We start from the raw sequence: 18,791 nt of genomic DNA, 5'->3' as shown, positions 1-18,791 counted from the left end.
TGGACTGACCACCAGGGGCAGCTTCTGCATTGAGCATCTGCCCCATGGAGGTCAGTGCACATCATAGTGACTGGTTGTTCTGCCATTGGGCCAAAACTGGCTCTCCGACATCCCCTGAGGGGTCCCGGGTTGTGAGAGGGTTCAGGCCAGGCCAAGGGACCCTGCCAGTGCATGATTGGAGCTAGGGAGGGATGGAGGAGGTTGGCCAGCTGGAGAGGGACTGCGGGAGGGCTCCAGGGCATGTCTGGCCTGCCTCGCTCAGTCCCAATTGGCCAAACCCCAGGAGCAGGCTAACCTACCAGTCAGAGCTCTGCCCCCTGGTGATCATTGCATGTCATAGAACTGGTAGACTGGTCAACTGTCTGCCCTGGTGGTCCGTGCATGTCATAGCGAGTGGTTGAGCTGCCAGAAAATATCATTAGCATATTATGCTTTGATTGGTTGAACAGCTGACTGGTCAACCAGACACTTAACATATGAGGCTTTTATTATATAGGATAAGTGAGGTCATGCTGTATTTGTCTTTCTGTGTCTGGCTTATCACTTAGCATACACTTAACATATGAGGCTTTTATTATATAGGATAAGTGAGGTCATGCTGTATTTGTCTTTCTGTGTCTGGCTTATTTCACTTAGCATAATGTTCCTCAGTTTCATCCATTTTGTCACAAATGATAGGAATTCCTTTTTTTTATAAAATCTGAATAATATTCCATTGTACATATGTACCATATTTCTTTATCAATTAGTTGTCCAAAGATGTACATGTAGGTTGCTTCCATGTCCATTTTGAAAAATGCTAAAATGAACATAAGAATTCAAGTATCTCTTTGATCTCTTTCATTTTCTTTGGCTATAAACCCAGGAGGAGGACTGCTGAGTCATATGGTAGCTCTATTTTTAATTTTTTAAGGAACTTCCATACTATTTTCCATAGTGACTTAACCAACTCACATTTATACCAACAGTGCACAAGCGTTCCCTTATCTCCTCATCCTTGCCAACATTGTTAACTTTATGATAATGGCCATTCTAACAGGTGTGAACTGACATCTCATTGTGGTTTTGATTTACATTTACCTGATGATCAGTGACATTGAGCCATTCATAAGCCTTTGGAAAAAAATGTCTATTCATATCCTTTGCCCATTCTAAATCTGATTATTTGTTTTATCAGCTATTGAGTTGAATGAGTTTTTTAAAGATTTTGAATATTAACTCCTTGTCCAGTATATGTCTTGAAACTATTTCTTCCAATCTATAGGTTGCCTTTTAATTTTATTTCTTTTGCTGTGCTAACGCTTGAATTTAACATAGTCCCATTTGTTGATTTTTGTTTTTGTTGCCTGTGCAATTGGTTTTATGGTTTCAGGTCTTATTTTAAGACCTTAATCCAATTCAAGTGAAATTTCATGAGAGGTATAGAATAGGGGTCCAATTTCATTCTTCTGCATGTGAGTGTTCAGTTTATCCAACACCAAATATTTTTTAAAATGTATCTTTATTGTTGAAAATATTACAGATGTCCCTTTTATTTCCCCATTGATGCCCCTCCTCCCCACTCCTGTCCCTTCCAAAAACTACCCTTTCCTCTTTAAGTATTCTTGGCTCCCTTATAAAATACACAGTGACCACATATATGCATGGGTTTATTTCTGGGCTCTCAATTCTGTTTCAGTAAATGTCTGTTTTTATTTCAGTACCTTACTGTTTTGATTAATATAGCTTTGTAACATAATTAAAATTAGAATGTGTGATGTCTCCAGATTTGTTCTCTCTCAAGATTGCTTACGCTATTCACGGTCTTAAATATGTTAGGATTGTTTTTTATTCTTTTGGATTGCATTGAGTCTATAGATGGCTTTGGGTAGTATGAACATTTGAATAATATTATCTCTTCTATTCCATGAACAAAGTATATCTTTCTATTTATTTGTACTTTCTTTAATTTCTTTCACCAATATTTTATAATTGAAATATTTCAATTCCTTGGATAAATTAATTGCTAAGTATTTTAGTATTTTAGATGCAATTATAAATGAGCTTGTTTTCATTATTTCTTTTTCAGATAGTTTATAGAAATGTAACTGATTTCTGTATGTTGATTTTGGATTCTTTTGGACTTTTTACATACCAGATCTGTCATCACGAAACAGAGACAATTTTACTTCTTCCTTTCCAATTCTGATGCCTTTCATTCTTTTTCTTGCCTGATTACTCTGGCTAGGACTTCCAATACTATCCTATATAATAAAAGGCTAATATGCAAATTGTCCCCTCAACCAGGAGTTTGACCAGGGAGTAGGGACGGCTGGCCAACTGTCTGTGGCCCCTCCCCCAAGCCGCCCGGTCAGATCAGCCCCGATTGATCGGGGCAGGCCAGCCAGACCCCACTTGTGCACAAATTCATGCACCGGGCCTCTAGTGTTGAATAAGAGTGGTGAGGGTGGGCACACTTGGCTTGTTCCTGATCTTAGGGGGAAAGTTTTCAACCTTTCATGATTAAGTATGATGTTAAGCTGTGGGATTATCATGTATGGACTTTATTATGATGAGGTATGTTCTTTCTATATCCAATTTGTTGAGAGTTATTATTATGAAAGGAGGTTGAATTTATCAAATACTTTTCTGTATCTATTGAGATTATCATATGATTTTTATCTTTCATTCTATTAATGAAATGTATCACATTTATTAATTTGCATGTGTTGACTCATCCTTGGATCCAAAGGGTAAATTCCTCTTGATCAGAGTGTATGATCTCTTTTATGTACAGTGGGGCCTTGACTTACGAGTGTCCCGACTAACGAGATTTTCCGAGATACGAGCCATCTCTCAGCCGATTTTTTGCTTTGAGTTGCAAGATAAAATTCGGGTTACGAGCCAGCTTCAGATACCCCACTGCTAGTTGGTGCAGCGAATGTCACAGTGAACACCACAACATCAGCATCATGTGTCTCACTCGCTCACTTTTTGATTTGACATATGAGTAATTTGAGTTACGAGCTCCGTCACAGAATGAATTAAACTCGTAAGTCAAGGCCCCACTGTAGTGTTGGATTAAATTTGGTCATTTTTATTGGAATATTTGCATCTATCTCCATCAAGGATGTGGGCGTTAGTTTTCATTTCGTGTATCCTTATCTGGCTTTGGTATCAGGGTAATGCTGGCCTTGTAGAATGAATTTGGAAGGGTTCCCTCCTCTCCAATTATTTGGAAGAGTTTGAGGAGGATAGGAGTTAATTCTTCTTTAAATGTTTCATAAAATTCACTAGTAAAGCCATCTTCTCCTGGGCTTTTCTTTGTTAGGAGACTAATTACTGATTTAATTCCCTTACTTGTTATTTGTCTATTCGGCTTTTCTATTTCTTCGAGATTTAGTCTCGGTAGGTTGCATGATTCAAGAATTTACCCATTTCTTCTAGGTTGTCCAATTTGTTAGTGTATAATTGTTATAGTAGTTTCTTATGATCCTTTGTATTTCTGTGATTTCAAGTGTAGTATCTCCTCTTTGATTTATAATTTTATTTGAGTCCTCTCTCTTCTTGGTAAGTCTACTAAATGATTTGTCAATTTTGTTTACCTTTAAAAAATACCCAGCTCTTAATATCATTGATCTTTTGTCTTTCTGGTTTCTATTTCATTTATTTCTGCTCTGATTTTTGTTATCTCCCTCCACCTTCTAATTTTGCACATAATCTATTCTTTTTTCTAGCTTCTTTAGGTATAATGTTAGATTGTTTATTTGAAATATCTCTTTTTAATTGTAGACATTTATCACTATACATTTTTCTGTTAGAATTGCTTTTGCAGTATCTCATAAGTTTTGGTGTACTGTTTCAATTTTAGTTTGTTTTAAGATATTTTTTATTTCCCTTTTGACTTCTTCTTTGGCCCATAGGTTGTTTAGGAGTGTGTTAATTTCCACATATTTGTAAATTTTTGGTTTTCCTCCTGCTATTGATTTCTAATTTCATACCATTGTAGTAAAAAAAGATAACTGGTGTGATTTTATTCTTTTACATTTGCTACTACTTTTTTTTTTTTACTTACCATATACACTTGAGGAGAATGTGTATTCTGCTGCTATTAGATGGAATACTCTTTTAAGGTAATTTGGGGTAAAGCGCAGTTCAAATCCAATGTTTCCTTATTGATTATCTATCTGAATGATCTATCTACTGTTAAAAGTGGGGCACTGAAGTCTCCCACTGTTATTGTATTCTCGTTTCTCTCTTCAGATCTGTTAGTATTTGATTAATGTATTTAGGTGCTCTGATGTTGGGTGCATACATATTTACAATTGTTACTATTCTCTTTATTAATTGACCTCTTTATGATTGCATAATGACTTTATGGCATCTTGCTACAGATTTTGACTTAAAGTTAATTTTGTTTGACATAAGTTTAGCTACCCCTATTCTCTTTTGGTTCCCATTTAGGTGGTATACTTTTTCCATCCCTTCACTTTGAGTCCATGTGTATCCTTAAAGCTGAAGTGAATGTCTTATATGCAGCACATAGTTAGAGCTTGTGTTTTTATTCATTCAGTCATTCTATACCTTTGACTGAAAAATTTAACCCATTTACATTTAAAGCAATTGCATTGGTAAGGACTTACTTATGCCATTGTGTTGTTTTATGACTATTTGATAGTTACTTTGTCCTTTATTTTTCTCTTGATGATTTTCTACAGTGGCATAATACGATTCCTTTCTCTTTATCTTGTATGTATCTATATACAATAGATTTTTTTTGGTGGTACCTTGAGGCTAACTTGAACTATATTATAGATATAACAATCTGTTTTTAGTTGATAACAACTTAACTATGACCTCATACAAAAACTTTATCCTTTTATTCTCACACATTTTATGTTTTTGATGTCACAATCATATATTTTTAAAAAAATATGTTTTTATTGATTTTTAGAGAGAGGGGAAGAGAGAGGGATAGAGAGAAACATCGATGAGAAAAAAACATCATCGATCAGCTGCCTCCTGCACATCCCCCACTGGGGATCAAGCCCACAACCTGAGCATGTGTCCTGACCAGGAATTGAACAGTGACCTCTTGGTTCCTGGGTTGATGCTCAACCACTGAGCCACACTGGTCGGGCACAATCACATCTTTTTATTTTGTGTAGCCATTAACATATTATTGTAGCAATAGCTATTTTTATACTTTTGTCTTTAACTTGTATACTAGAGTTAAGTGGTTAACACACTATGTTAAAATATTCAAATATTCTGAATTTGGCCATGTACTTACCTTTACAGTGTTTTGTATATTTCACATTTTCATGTTACTGATTAGCATTTTTATGTCTCAGCATGAAGAACCCATTTTATCAATTCTTGTAAGGCAGTTCTAATGGTGATGAACTCTCAGCTTTTGTTTGTTTGGAAAATTCCTTATCTCATTCTCATTTCTGAAGGAAAATTTTGCCAGGTAAAATATTCTTGGTTAGTAATTTTTTCTTCAGACTTTGAATAAATCATTTCACTCTCCTAGCTTATAAGGTTTCTGCTGAGAAAAAGACAGATATTCTTATGGGGTTCCCTCGTATAAGAAAAATGTATTCTTTTTACTGATTTTTAAATTATCTCTTTGTTTTAATTTTAGATAGTTTTATTATGTGTCTTGGAGAAGATCATTGGATTAATATCTGGGGGTAATCTATTGGCTTCATAAACTTGGATGTTAAAATCTCTCCCAGGTTTGAGAAATTCTCAACCATCATTTCTTTAAATATGCTCTCTGCTTCTTTCTCCCTTTCTTCTCCTGGGATTCCAAAAATAATGCATAGATTATTTCTCTTTAATGCTGTCTTATAAGTTCCATGGGCTTTCTTCACTCTTTTTCATTCTTTTTATTCCTCTAACTGCATAATTTCAAATTATGTCTTTGAGTTCATTGATTTATTCTGTTTGGTCCAGTTTGCTGTTGAAGATCTCTATTGAAGTCTTTAGTTCAGCCATTGTATTCTTTAGCTCCAAATTTTGTTTGGTTCTTTTTATTTTCTATCTCTGTTGAACATTTTATACTTTTCCTGATTTTGTTAAATTCTAGCTCTCGGCATCTTCAGAATAATTATTTTGAATTCTTTGTCAGGCAATTAATGTATTTCCATTTCTTTGGAGTTGTTCTGAAAGTTTACTATGTTCCTTTAGTGGTGTCATGTTCCCCTGATTCTTCATGATCCTGGTAGTCTTGAGTAGATGTCTGCACATTTCCTAACTTCAGTAAGGAAAGACCCTCACCTGCCAGTGGAGTGAATGCTGTGACCTGGATCTAGTGGTGTAGGGTACCAAGTGTGGGGTGTGTGGCAGCTCTGGGTCTCGGTTGAGGAGAAACATGATGGTTCATTGGCTCAGGCTGGTAGGGTCTATGATATTAATAACTCCATGGTCCTTGTAGGTTGCTATAGGAGTTCCACAGTGGCTACAAGGGCTGTTTGGGCCTTTAGCAATATTTCCAGATCCAGTGGCTAAGTACCAAGGCAAGCAGTAGTGGTGGCCAGACCTAGTGGTGTAATACACTTGCTGCAGGTGCCTGTGTAGTGGCAGGGACCGGTTGCTAATATTGATGTAGTGAGGAGGAACAGGGTCAGCAGTCAGAACTCGGACCAACTGTGGGTACACAAGTGGTCACGGGGCTGTGGCTCTCAGTGCGTACTCCAAGGGGGGCAAGGTCTCACAACAGGTATGCACATGGCAGTGGAGGCTGATGACAGGAGTCAGGTTGGTGCACCTGTGCACAGCTGGAGAAGCGAGCTCTGAGCACTTGCACAGTGGTAGGGTTCAGCTATAGGGGTCTAAGCTAGTATTATGTATTCACACAGTCACAGAGGTCAGGAAGCGAGGACAAGGGATGGAGGAAGAGGAATTCAGGCATCTGGTATCTATGAATATGAAAATCTATGAGAAGAAAACCTCAGCAATGAAATCTTTAGGATTATGGTGGCTGTGATGGTCATTGGGGCTTTTAGCAGTAAAAGCTGCTAGGGTCCTCTGTAAGAGCAGATCATGGGAAACCACAGTCATACTCTCTGTGTGTCTGATACTGGAGGCCCATCCCCTTGTTCCTTGTTCCTAACCATCTCTATACATCTCAGCTTTGCCTATTCCTGAGTGGAGTGAAACTGAAGTAGGTCCTTTGTGTGGTGCCCCAAAAGTCTGGGAAAGCTGGTAACTCACCCCATTCTCTTCCTTTCTCAGTGAGAACTCTTTTTGGACAGGGAGCTCCCTCTTGATGTTGAGCAGTATCATTCTGGGGGCTGGGGTGATGCTGGCAAAATGGAGGTGTTCTTCCTTCCTGTTTGTGAGATTATTCTCAGGTATTTTGTTCCACTGCATTGCTGGACTCCTGAGCTCTCCAGAGCTGTTTTTGTTTATGGGTAGCTGCCTAATTGTTGATCCTTGCTGAGGGACAGGCTCTTCTACTCTGCAAACTTGATGACCTCACTCAGGAGCTTTTAAAAGACCAGAGCTGTGCATGGTGAGGAGCTCTCTACAAGGAAAGCAGGGTTCATTTTGTTTTTTTTTTATTTTCAATTATTTTAGTAAGCATCCCAGGAATAATCTGTCTAAAAATCTGAAAAAAATTTTTTTTTGACAAGAAAACAAGGCATAGATTGTGGGCTATGTCTTGCTGACTTTTTTTCTAGAAATCTTATTTTCCTGCTACCAGCAGCATGTGTATCTGTGCATATAATTTTTATTAATAAGAACCAGTTTCTTCTCCCAACTCTATAAATATTAAAGAAATCCCTGAAGTACACTGTTCTAAAGGGATTCAATCAAGAGTGCTGAACAGCCCACAAGAAGAGAGGCTCAGGGAGTATAGAGAGGTTGTCCCTGATCTTCTGTAGCCATTGCAGGGGCTCAGAACCTGGTAGTTCTCTGGCCATCAGATCAAATCACCAGTTTCAGATCTTGGTAAATTATAAGATACCTTTCTACCTCTCTTCTGTTGTGCCCTGTCCTTTTGCTGTTTGGTTTAGGATGAAATAGTCACTAGACGTGGAAATAAAAAGTTTAAAATTTATTTAAAAATCCAAAGGCTTAACAGCTATTCTGTTACTTTGAATTTTAAAATGTTCAAAACATTGACACTCTCAGAGTTGGGGTGTCACAGGAAAGCAAGTGAGCATTCTGTCCCCATCTGTAGGTGCCCAGTTTGCTGAGCTCACTGGCTTCTTCCATGGAAGCCTCAGGCTACAGCATGTGGCAGCCTCCCACTAGTTCATAACCCGCACCAGATCTGTCACTCAGTGTTGTCATTTTTGCAACCTCTGGCACTAAGACTGTGAGGTACCTGTCAAGGTAGCAGTGGTAACAATCAGAATAAAAAGAAAACAGGAAGTTGATCCAAAAACAGAAGGATCCAGACTTTGACAGAGGACAGTAGCATGCATCTGCATTAGCTCACTGTCTCCAAACTTGACCTTGCTCTGAAATACACACATGCACTTGCCACAGGAATCCCCAAACATGCTGGCATCTGTTAAAATTCCAGTTCCTTGAGCTATTTAGCTCTGAGAGCAATGTATCGCTTCATCCCTTCTTTTTTTTTATTTTACAGATCCTGCCTCAGGTTTATTTGTACAAATAGCACAGGAGGACACCAGCCACATGCAGATAGCAGCCCAGGGTCACACCAGTCCTTCCGTCCTCACATCAGCAGACAAAGGCCTCTACTCTAGAGCCTTCATGAGGGCCTGGGCAACTTTGGGAGCCTGAGCCTGAGGTGTAGCCTGAGCCCCGGAGCTGTAGTGCAGCCTGGGTCTTGGACTTGGTCCCACAGAGCCTGACATCCTTGTTGATGTGGGCATCAGCACATTTCCCCAGCTTGGAGTGAGTGATGTAGGGAAGTTGGTCAAGCTTGTGGCTGCCACGCCTTGGGATATTGGGCTTGACCTCCTTGGGCTTTGCGTGGGCCTTGATAACCTCAGCACATGCTCTCATGGCCTTGGCATTGTTGGCCAGCACCTTTTTTAGACCTTTCTTATTGTGTTTCTTGGGAAAGCGCGTGTTTCTTAGGAACTTTGGGTCCACCCCCTTAAGAGATTTGTATCTTTGTGATCTGGGTTTCTTGATGCCATCTTTGTGCCATTTTTGGGACTAGTTGTGTGTGGTGTGGTTATTGGACTTGGCCATGTCTGCACCAAAGCCTGTGGCTCCTGAAGTGCCTGGGATCAGAAGAGAAAGCCATCCCTTCTTCCTTTTGGAAAAGGATCTGTAAGATTCCGCTGGGCTACAGGGCAAAGGCATCAGCCTGCCCTGGCCTGGTCTAATGATGGTCTAGTACAGTGGTTGCCAACTGGTGGTCCGAGGACCACTGGTGGTCCGTGAGGTCCGAAAGGTTGGCAATCGCTGGTTTAGTGGGTGTGTTGCCAAAACCAGGTCTGCCACTTAAGAGCATCTCCCAACAGCCTGGGGAGACCAAGGCAACCCTGGAAGTTTTACAGGGAGGAGCCTGATCCAATCGCTTAAGTCACAGGTGTAAGAACTAAAGTCTCTTCAGATTGAAGCCAATTTGTCCTAACCAGCAGGGCTCCTTCACAGCTCAGCATCAATCACAGAGGATGTTTTGCATGTTGCTTTTTCCACTTTTCCAAAAGGAACAGCAACCTTCAGTGGGGAAACTGGCCACCAGCAAATGAAAACAATCCTGTGGGTTAGGAAGCATCTGTTCTCTCCCCTGCATCTCCATGAGCTTCTGCTCCATGATTTCCAGAATACTCTCTTTTGGAGGGGTCTCTCTGTGGACACCTTATGGCAGAGTCCCTGTCTCCCTTAATCTCTGCCTCATTCAGGTGGATGCAGGTTGTCTTCATGTGCCATCCACACCCATCCTTTTTCTTGGGGAGCTGCCTCTCCCACTGGTATGCAAAGCTTGTCCTCCCAGATCAGAGGGGAGGCTGCGGCCAGAACTGAGGGACCATAGACAGGGTTGTCTCTGAGCACCATAGAGCCTCCATGAGTTCACCTCTCAGGCCCTGCCCCTACTTGGGCCTGGTTTCAGGCCCTCCAGGTCCTTTGCTTCAAAAAGTCCCCTTTTTGCCCTAAGCTGTCCAGAGTCAATTTCTGAGGCTTGAGACCATGATGCCCCAATGGACATATGCCCCCAGTGCTGAGCCCCATGCCCAGCCATGTGCTAAAGAAAGCTGGACCCCACTTTGATGAGCAGGGTGGATAAAGAGACCTCAGAGGGAACAAGCTTTGATGCAGCGCCAAAAGGCCTGGTTTCAAGTTCTGGTCTTGGGCCAGTCCTGTTCCCTTTGCAGCCCCCAGTTCCCTTACCTGAGAAGTGAGGAGTTAGGCAGGTAAACTATGAATTAGGTACCAGTTATCCTTCTGTAATTCCAATAGGATCAACCCTGGAAGTTTTACAGGGAGGGGCTGAGAGCAAACTACAAGCAAGAAATCTGCTCCTCTCCTAGGCCATCGTCTCTGCCTGCAAAATAAAGGCCAAGGTCTCCTTGGGGCCACAGCATCCCACTGTCTGCATCCAGCTCCCTTTGCACATCATCCCATAGCATCTGGACTTCATTCCTAAGAGACCTGTGGCACCTGAAGAAGCCCCAGGTTTGAGTCCCCATTTTTAGCTAGGTGTGATGTATGGGGCTTCAAATTCAAATTTCCTCAAAATTCTACATGGCAGAATTCTCCATCTCCAGACTTTAAGGCACAAAGAAGTTAAGCTAATAGCTCAGACTTTTCAGCAGACAGTAGGAGGCTTAGGAATATAGCCCTGCCCAACCCCTATAACCCTGACACTGGCCCCCAGGAGATCCAGCATGGGGTAACCAAGTCCAGCACTTCTTCACCACCATCACAATTTTGCCTTATGTAGTTTTGGTAAATTCTAGTTGGATACTCCTGTCTGCTAAGATGCTGCACCTGATTCCTAACCTCTCTGTTATAAAAAATTATACAGGTATTAAAGATCTATTAGCATCAAATTGAGATTCCTTGACTCAGTCAGAAAGTTTAAAATAGGATCAAAAGGAAAATAGTTTTCTCATTATGAGATTCATGTTTTTTTTTAATGGCTAATAGCTTATCTGAGCTATAATTCACATATCATACAATTCACCCACTCACAGTGTCACAGTGTACAGTTCACTCATTACCAAAATCAACCATAAAACATCATCACCCCAAAATGAAACCCATAGACATTAGCAGTCCTCCCCATTTCCTCCCAACCGCCTACATACATACCAGTCCTTGGAAACCACCAATCATCTTTCTGTTTTTTGTGTGTGAACATATATGTCTTCATTTCTATTGGGTACCTCCCTAGGAGTAAAATTGCTGGTTCCTAAGTTAACTCAATGCCAGACTTTCCCAGAGCAGCTGCATCATTTTATGTTCCCACCAATGTTGTGTGTGAGAGTTGCAATTTCTGTGTGGAAAGTTTCTCCACATCCTCACCAATGCTTATCTTTTTTCTTCTAGCCATCTTCATGTATGTTGAGTGGTATTGCATTGTGATTTTGTTTTAATTTCTCTGATGACTAAGGATGTTGAGCATCTTTTCACATGCTCATTTATCATTTCTCTTCTTTGGAAAATGACTATTCAAACTCGTTGCTCACTTTTAATTACATTATTTTCATTTTTACTGAGTTGTAAGAGTTCTTTATGTATTCTAGATATAAGTCATATTAGATATTTGAATTGCAAACAATTTCTCTCATTCTGTAGGCTGCCTTTTCACTTTCTTGATGGTGTTCTTTGATGTTATAAAAAAACTTTCTATTTTTGTTTATGCCATTTGTACTTTTGGTGTCATATCTAAGGCTTTGCCTAACCCAAAGTAACCCCTATATTTTTAAATAGTGTTACAGTTTTAGTACTTATATTCAGATATATTTTATCCACATTGAGTTAATATTTTATCTGGTGTGAGGAAAGGGTCGAACATCATTCTTTTACATGTGGATATCCAGTTGTCCAGCACCATTTGTTGAAAATACTGTTCTTTCCTCTATTGAATTGTTTTAGAATTCTTGTAAAAAATCGGTGTAAGGACTTATTTCTGGATCCTGAGTTCTGTTTCATTGATCTATCTGTCTGTCCTTCTGTCAGTACACACAATACGATTTCTGTACCTTTGGATTAAGCCTTGAAATCAGAACGTGTGAGTTCTCTAATTTGGTTCTTCTTTTTTCAATATTGCTTTGTCTATTATGGGTCTCTTGTATTTCCATATAAATTTTAAAATGGGCTTGTCGGTTTTTGCCAATAAGCCAGCTGGGATTTTTTTAGGATCCAATGTTTTTAATGCAATATTTGGTGCCAAATGTTACCTTTTATGCCAACCCTCAGGGAACAAGAGATTAGAATGAGAGCCCAGACTGCATAACCAGGTGTGTGACTTTGAGCAAGTCAGAGCCTTGAAGAGTGGAGAAGCAGGGAGACACGGTATCCAGCTCTGCTGCTAAAGGGAATCCTTTCAACAGCACCTGCCTCAGTTCTGCTTCATGTCTCTCTCCATCATTCCTCACCTGCCATTTATGTAGCCCAGATCTGATTTCAAAACCAAAATCAAAATTGAAAGTACCAGAATTGACCTCTGTATCCATTCCATTGTGATCATTATAATTACTAACAAAGCCATTTGACATATATTCTAGAAAGGAAAGCTATGCAATGTAAAAATAATTCATAACTCAACTCTAATAAATTGGGGCAAAATTGTTAATAAAAATTAAAGAGAGGATAGAGGAAGAACAAAATGAGTAGTTTAATTGTATTCATTTCTTAATCTTCCATAGAAGGGCAGCAGTTTTTGATAAGCTGCTAAAGTTGATAGATATAAGTTTAAGAATACTATTTGAATTTATAAAAGCCAGAACTAATAAAAGTAATATATACTTTCCAAATAACTGAAGGTGGATAGACCATATAGTAAATATGGAAGACTAGAAAAACAGCAAAAAAGGATAAAAACAAACATAAATAAGATGACAGAAGTAACAACAAATAAATATAACAAAAAATAAATGGTCGGATTGTTTTCAAATATTTCTATGACTTGGAAACAAATGTTGAAATTTTTGCAAGGCCAGAATAATTTTATAGACAAGACTTTCCATTATTTAAGGAAAAAACATGTCCACAACATTACTGACTAAGGAAGGTAGACCCAGCCCCAGTATGATGCCCTGATGTAAAGTGATGTATGTCTCTGTGCCAAATGTCAACAGAGCCTAGCCATTAATGGCATGGCCCCCAGGTTACTCTGCTTCTGTTGTCACTCTGAGCACCGGCTGTGTGGACTCTGTTCCTGTGTTAAATGAGGATGAAAACAGCATGTGCATAGTTATTGTGAGGTTTAAATATTTTCAAGCACCTGGAATCATGTCTAATAAACTAGGTCATTATTATCAGTATCATTATTAGTAACATGAAATGTGGCTTATCTAGAAATATCTATAATAAACAGTTAACAGAAGGTTTCAAGATGGAGGCAGAATAGGAGAAAGCTACCCTCACTTGGAATTACAACCAAATTAAAGAACAATCATCCTGAATAAACAACTGAAGACTAGTTGAAGAGGAGTCTTATAACCAAGGATTTACAGAAGAAGCCACATCAAGATTGAAAAAAGAGAGGGGATGCAAAGGGCTGGCTCTGCTTCCACAAGTGGTGGCTGAGGTTCTGGACAGATATCTCAGCTGTGGGAGTTTCCCCTGAGAAGTGTGGTGCCCAAACCCCAAGCCAGGCTCCCCAGCCCAGAGCACCAGAGCCAGGAAGGGGTGCCCATATAACATCCAGTTGTGAAAAGCAGTAGGATTTGTGTCCAACATGGAGAGATGGAGTCCACTGGGGACAAAGGCAGCCCCTTAAAGGGCCAACACACAAAATTTCATTCACAAGCACTCATCCTGGACTCTGGTGAAAGGAACATGGAGTGAACTAGGATTGCATGAGAAGGGACAGGGGTTTGTGGATCTGGGGAGGAAGATGGTGGGACAGCCACCAGGATGCCTGTGCTGTCATTCTCTGATATTGCAGTTACCATCTTTATCGGGTGGAATACTCCCCTCCTTTTGGCATCTGTATGAGGGAAAGCAATTGCCCCACATTCTTGCATCACCTTGGGGAGCTTATGCCATGCTGAGGAGTCAGCTGCCTTGGCCAGGGCATAGAGTTCTAGAAAAACTCAGGAGGTGTCAGTGACTAAGATTTTTGGCTTTGGGGCAGGGACCATTTATCCCATTTTCTAGTGAATCTGACTGGCACTTCCCCCTCACAGAAGATCTGATAGGACAATTGCCCCAGCTTCCAAAGGACCCAACCTCCAGGCCCTGGAGGCCCTGCCAAACAGGGGCAAAACCATGACAGTCTGAGTTGTGTGGCTCTGTGGCAGGGACACACCCAGCCTAAACAGCACCTCTCTCTCAGAGAAGATCCACTAGCCCCATCATCCCAACTTTTTTAGAGGCTCTTTCAGTGACTGAGCCTCACAGGTAGCTTGAGGGCAAAGGCAGATTTCAAGGAGCCTTGGACTTTTGCTGACCTGTACCCAGCCCCAGGGCTAATTAAAGCTGGCCTTTGTGTGTAGCTTGGTTCTGCTCAGGTGCACCCAAGCACAGCAGAGGCAGCCATAGACTGTTGATTGCTTGTAGCTCCAAACAGGTTGCCGAGGGCCAGGCACAGAGAGTATCTGACATTGCGCTGCACTAGAGTCCCTCCCAAGAGACTGAGAACCAATGCACCCAGTGGCCAGGTTCAGACAACATCAGAGCAGGATCCAATAAGTTTCACAAACAGCATACACAAAGGGAACTCTCAGCAGGCACTAAAGCCTGCTGAAAGGCATTCTGCTTCGTGTGTCAGCATCTGCATAGTAGCTAGCACTCCGTGGTCAGAGTTGAGCCTCACAGTCAGCCTGAAGGTTGATCCCATGCATGAAGAGGCCAATAGTAATCAAGACTCACAACAGGAGGGCCCACATAACACACAAAGGACATTCGCAGAGCACTCAGCTCAGGTGATCAAGGAGACTGTGCCACTGGGTACCACAGGACGCCTACTGCATAAGGCCACCTCACAAAGACTGGGAGTCAGAGCCAATCTATTTAATACATAGAAACAAGCACAAAGAAGCAGCCAAAATGAGGAGACAAAGAAACAGGCCTCAAATGAAAGACAGGAGAAATTTCCAGAAAATAGCTAAAGAAAATGAAGATAATCAATTTATCAGACATAGAATTAAAAGTAACGTTTATAATGATGCTCAAGGAACTTAGTGAAACAAAATGAAAAAGGAGATTAAAAAAACATAAAAAAGAACCAGACATAAATAAAGAATACCATATTAGAACTCAAGAATACACTGGAAGGGAGAACATATTCGCCAATGATACATCTAATATCTAAAATGTATAAGTAACTTATAAAACTCAATATAAAAAAAACAAACAATCCAATTAAGGAATGGATAAAGGACCTGAATTGACACTTCTCCAAAGAGGACATACAGATGGCCAATAGACATATGAAAAGATACTCATCACTAATTATCAGAGCAAGGCAAGTTAAAATCACAAGGTACTACCTCACACCTGTCAGAGTGGCTACCACCAATAAATCAACAAACAATAAGTGTTGGCAAGGATGTGGAAAAAAGGGAACCCTAGTACACTGCTGGTGGGAATGCAGACTGGTGCAGCCACTGTGGAAAGCAGTATGGAGTTACCTCAAAAAATTACAAATGGAACTGCCATTTGACCCAGCAGACCCACTTCTGGGAATATATCCAAAGAAACCCGAAACACTAATTCTAAAGAATATATGCACCCCTATGTTCATTGCAGTGTTATTTATAATAGGCAAGATCTGGAAGCAACCCAAGTGCCCATCAGTAGATGAGTAGATAAAAAAGTGGTGGTACATTTACACGATGGAATACTATAGGGTTTTAAAAAAGAAGGAAATCTTACCTTTTGTGACAGCATGGCTATCCACCTGGAGAGTATTATGTTAAATGAGCCAGTCAGAGAAAGACAAAGACCATATGATTTCACTCATATGTAGAATGTAATGAACAAAATAAACTAATAAACAAAGTGGAGTCAGACTCATAAATATAGAGAATAGACTGATAGCTGTCGGGGGTGGGGGTTGGGAGCTGGGTGAGAAGGGTATAGGGATTAAGCAAATAAAAAAAAGAAAGACTCATGGACACAGACAACAGTATGGTGATTGCCAGAGGAAGGTTGCATGGAAGGAGGTAGAAGATGGTAATGGGGGGATACATAGTGATGGAAGGAGACTTGACTTGGGGTGGTAAACACATAATACAACATACAGATAATGTATTGTAGAATTGTATACCTGAAACCTGTATAATTTTATTAAACTATGCAACCGCAATAAATTCAATAGAAAGAGTTAATAGAGGTAAAGTTTGGGTGAGTTGCTTTATTAGTGTTTTCTGTATTTTTGAGATTTTTGCAAAGGGCAATATATCAAAACAGACAATTTGGAGAAAAGACTAGTAGACAAGGGAAGGGGTTAGGGGAAGAAAGAGAAAAATAAAGAGAGGAAAATGAAATAAACCAGGTTCCCACAAGAGTGCCTTGGGGGTTATGTAGGGGCTGGGCCGACAGTTCTCCCACTAAGTCGGGCAGCACCAGGGTGGCTCTTGCAGGAGTTAGCCTCTTCAGCCTGTCCTATGCTCAGCCCCTGAGCACCCCAGCACTGGGAAGTCCTCCAGGAAATACAGCTAGCCTCTCATCTAGGACAGAGGGGTCAGCAGGTCAGGCCCAGACCCTGAGGCCATGATGAGCCTGCTCATCTGTCACAAAAACTGACACTCACTCCTATCACATGTGCCTGCTGACATTTTCCAGGTCTTGCTCTGCACAAAGACTGCGTTGGTGAATGTCCCCAGTCACAAATTAACATTCACATAAATAACAGGGCGCTCTCCACTAAAGAAGAAAAATGACTCTTATTGCAGGAACACTTGCCAAAATAGCAAAAAATGGAATTTTTGTTTCTGAGCTCCTAAATCTCACTAGCTGGGTGCCAGCACACTGTGGCCTTGAGATGTGAGGTAGAGGAGAGATCAGAGAATAAAGGCCAAGTTCCTCATTCAAGGTCCTACTGACAGCCCCTTCCCTGGGCTGGCACTCAGCCCTGGGGCAGCCCAGCCTGCAGAGCACACACGCCAGCTGGAACCCAAAACCTTTGTGCTCTATTCCAAGCAGGCCACCCTGCCTGCCAGAGGCCATGCACACCCCGCCCTTCCTCCCATCGTCTGATGTGGCTAGGCCAGCGTGCCTGAGCTACACCACATTAGCCTGTCCAGACAGAACATGTATAATTTGGTCAGGGGGCTGGTGTGGCAGGGGCACTAATCTAGGAGTGCCGTGTATGCTTTTCCCCTCGATGTGTGTTATTTGAGGTGCTGAGAACAATTATGAAGGGAATAATACCCCCATAACCAATGTCATTTGTATCAGAGTCCTTGGGTCAAGGTGTCACCAGTCACCTGCACCCGCAAAGCCCCAGGTCTCATAGACATTGCCACTTAGCCACCCCAGAGCCCCAGGAGACTCACACTAGTGACAAAGTCCCCAGTGTCCTGCTGCAAGGCCCACAGGCCTGGAGACTCCATGCCTTCCCTCAGCATTCACACAGCTTTACCCGACTTCTGCTGGCTTTGATGCTTCGAGAGGGAGCTGCCAAAACATCTACCCACATGAGGCTGGGCCAGTGCCTTCTCCAGGCCTGTCCTAGTCCACTGAGTCATCATAACAAAGTTCCACAGACTGGGGGCTTCACCAATACACAATTATTTCCTTGTAGTCCTGGAGACCGGAGGTTCTAGAGCAAGGCATTGACAAAGTTGGTTCCTTCTGAGGCCTCTCTTCTCAGCTTGGGGAGGCCACATTCTGTGTCCTCACATGGTCCACCCCTCTTACATGTCTAAGTTTTAATCTCTTCTTATAAGGGCATCAGTCACAGTGAATTAGTGTCTCACTCTTATGACCTCATTTTAAGCTAACCTCTGGAAAGACCCATCTCCAAATACAGTCCCATTTGGAGGTACTAAGAGACAGGATTTGGACATATACATGGAGAAGGCATAATTTAGGCCAGAACAGCCACTGTACTTCTACATCACCTGGATTTGGAGCTGCCTACAGCAGAGTGCCAGATGGTCCTTGGGCCCAGAATGATAGAACTGGGTGAGGCTGCTGTGGAGAGAGCATCTCTGGACTATAGGAAGGAGGGGTAACTTAGCAGGCTAGAATTAGGCAGGAGAAAGGTTGGGACTCCAATAATGGAGGAAACCCAGGCTGGCATGTGGGACTCTCCATGCTCCCTGATTCTGCAGTGGGCATTCCCACTCTTAGGACAGCAATGAGTGCAGGAGATAAAAATGCTGCACAGCAGCCAATGAGGAGCAGGCATGAGGACCTGCCTTCCAACTGAAATCCCTGTCTGGGGACCAACGGGAGCCCCACTCCAGAGCCCCACCGGTGGCTGCTCCAGCCTTATGTCATTCCTCCACTCCTGGGAAGAGACTGGATATATAATCGAGATCAGCTAGAGCTCCTGCCAAGGGCTCCCCACATGCCCACAACATCCTAGAATTTTCTGGGGATCCTAAGGCTGAGCCTCTACAGCTGCTGGAAAACAGGAGTTGCAATTCTACAACCGCCCTATCCAAAAACAAAGCCTGGTCTGGATGTCCAGGAGGCTGTGTCCTGCTCCTCACATGGGATGTTCCTCCAGGACAGCACAGAAGGCCAGA

The 18,791-nt window shown here is 41.6% G+C and overlaps 1 pseudogene; it reads right to left on the bottom strand.

Annotated features, from left to right (window-relative positions):
• Positions 1–141: 141 nt before the first annotated feature.
• Positions 142–9,162, bottom strand: LOC107184468 (annotated as a pseudogene).
• Between the last annotated feature and the right edge of the window lie 9,629 nt (positions 9,163–18,791).

The sequence above is a fragment of the Myotis davidii genome, unplaced genomic scaffold (genome assembly GCF_000327345.1).
Source record: "Myotis davidii unplaced genomic scaffold, ASM32734v1 scaffold1446, whole genome shotgun sequence".
NCBI classification, from domain to species: domain Eukaryota; kingdom Metazoa; phylum Chordata; class Mammalia; order Chiroptera; family Vespertilionidae; genus Myotis; species Myotis davidii.
The sequence above is the reverse complement of the archived record's forward strand: the minus strand, read 5'-3'. Positions and strand labels throughout refer to the sequence as shown.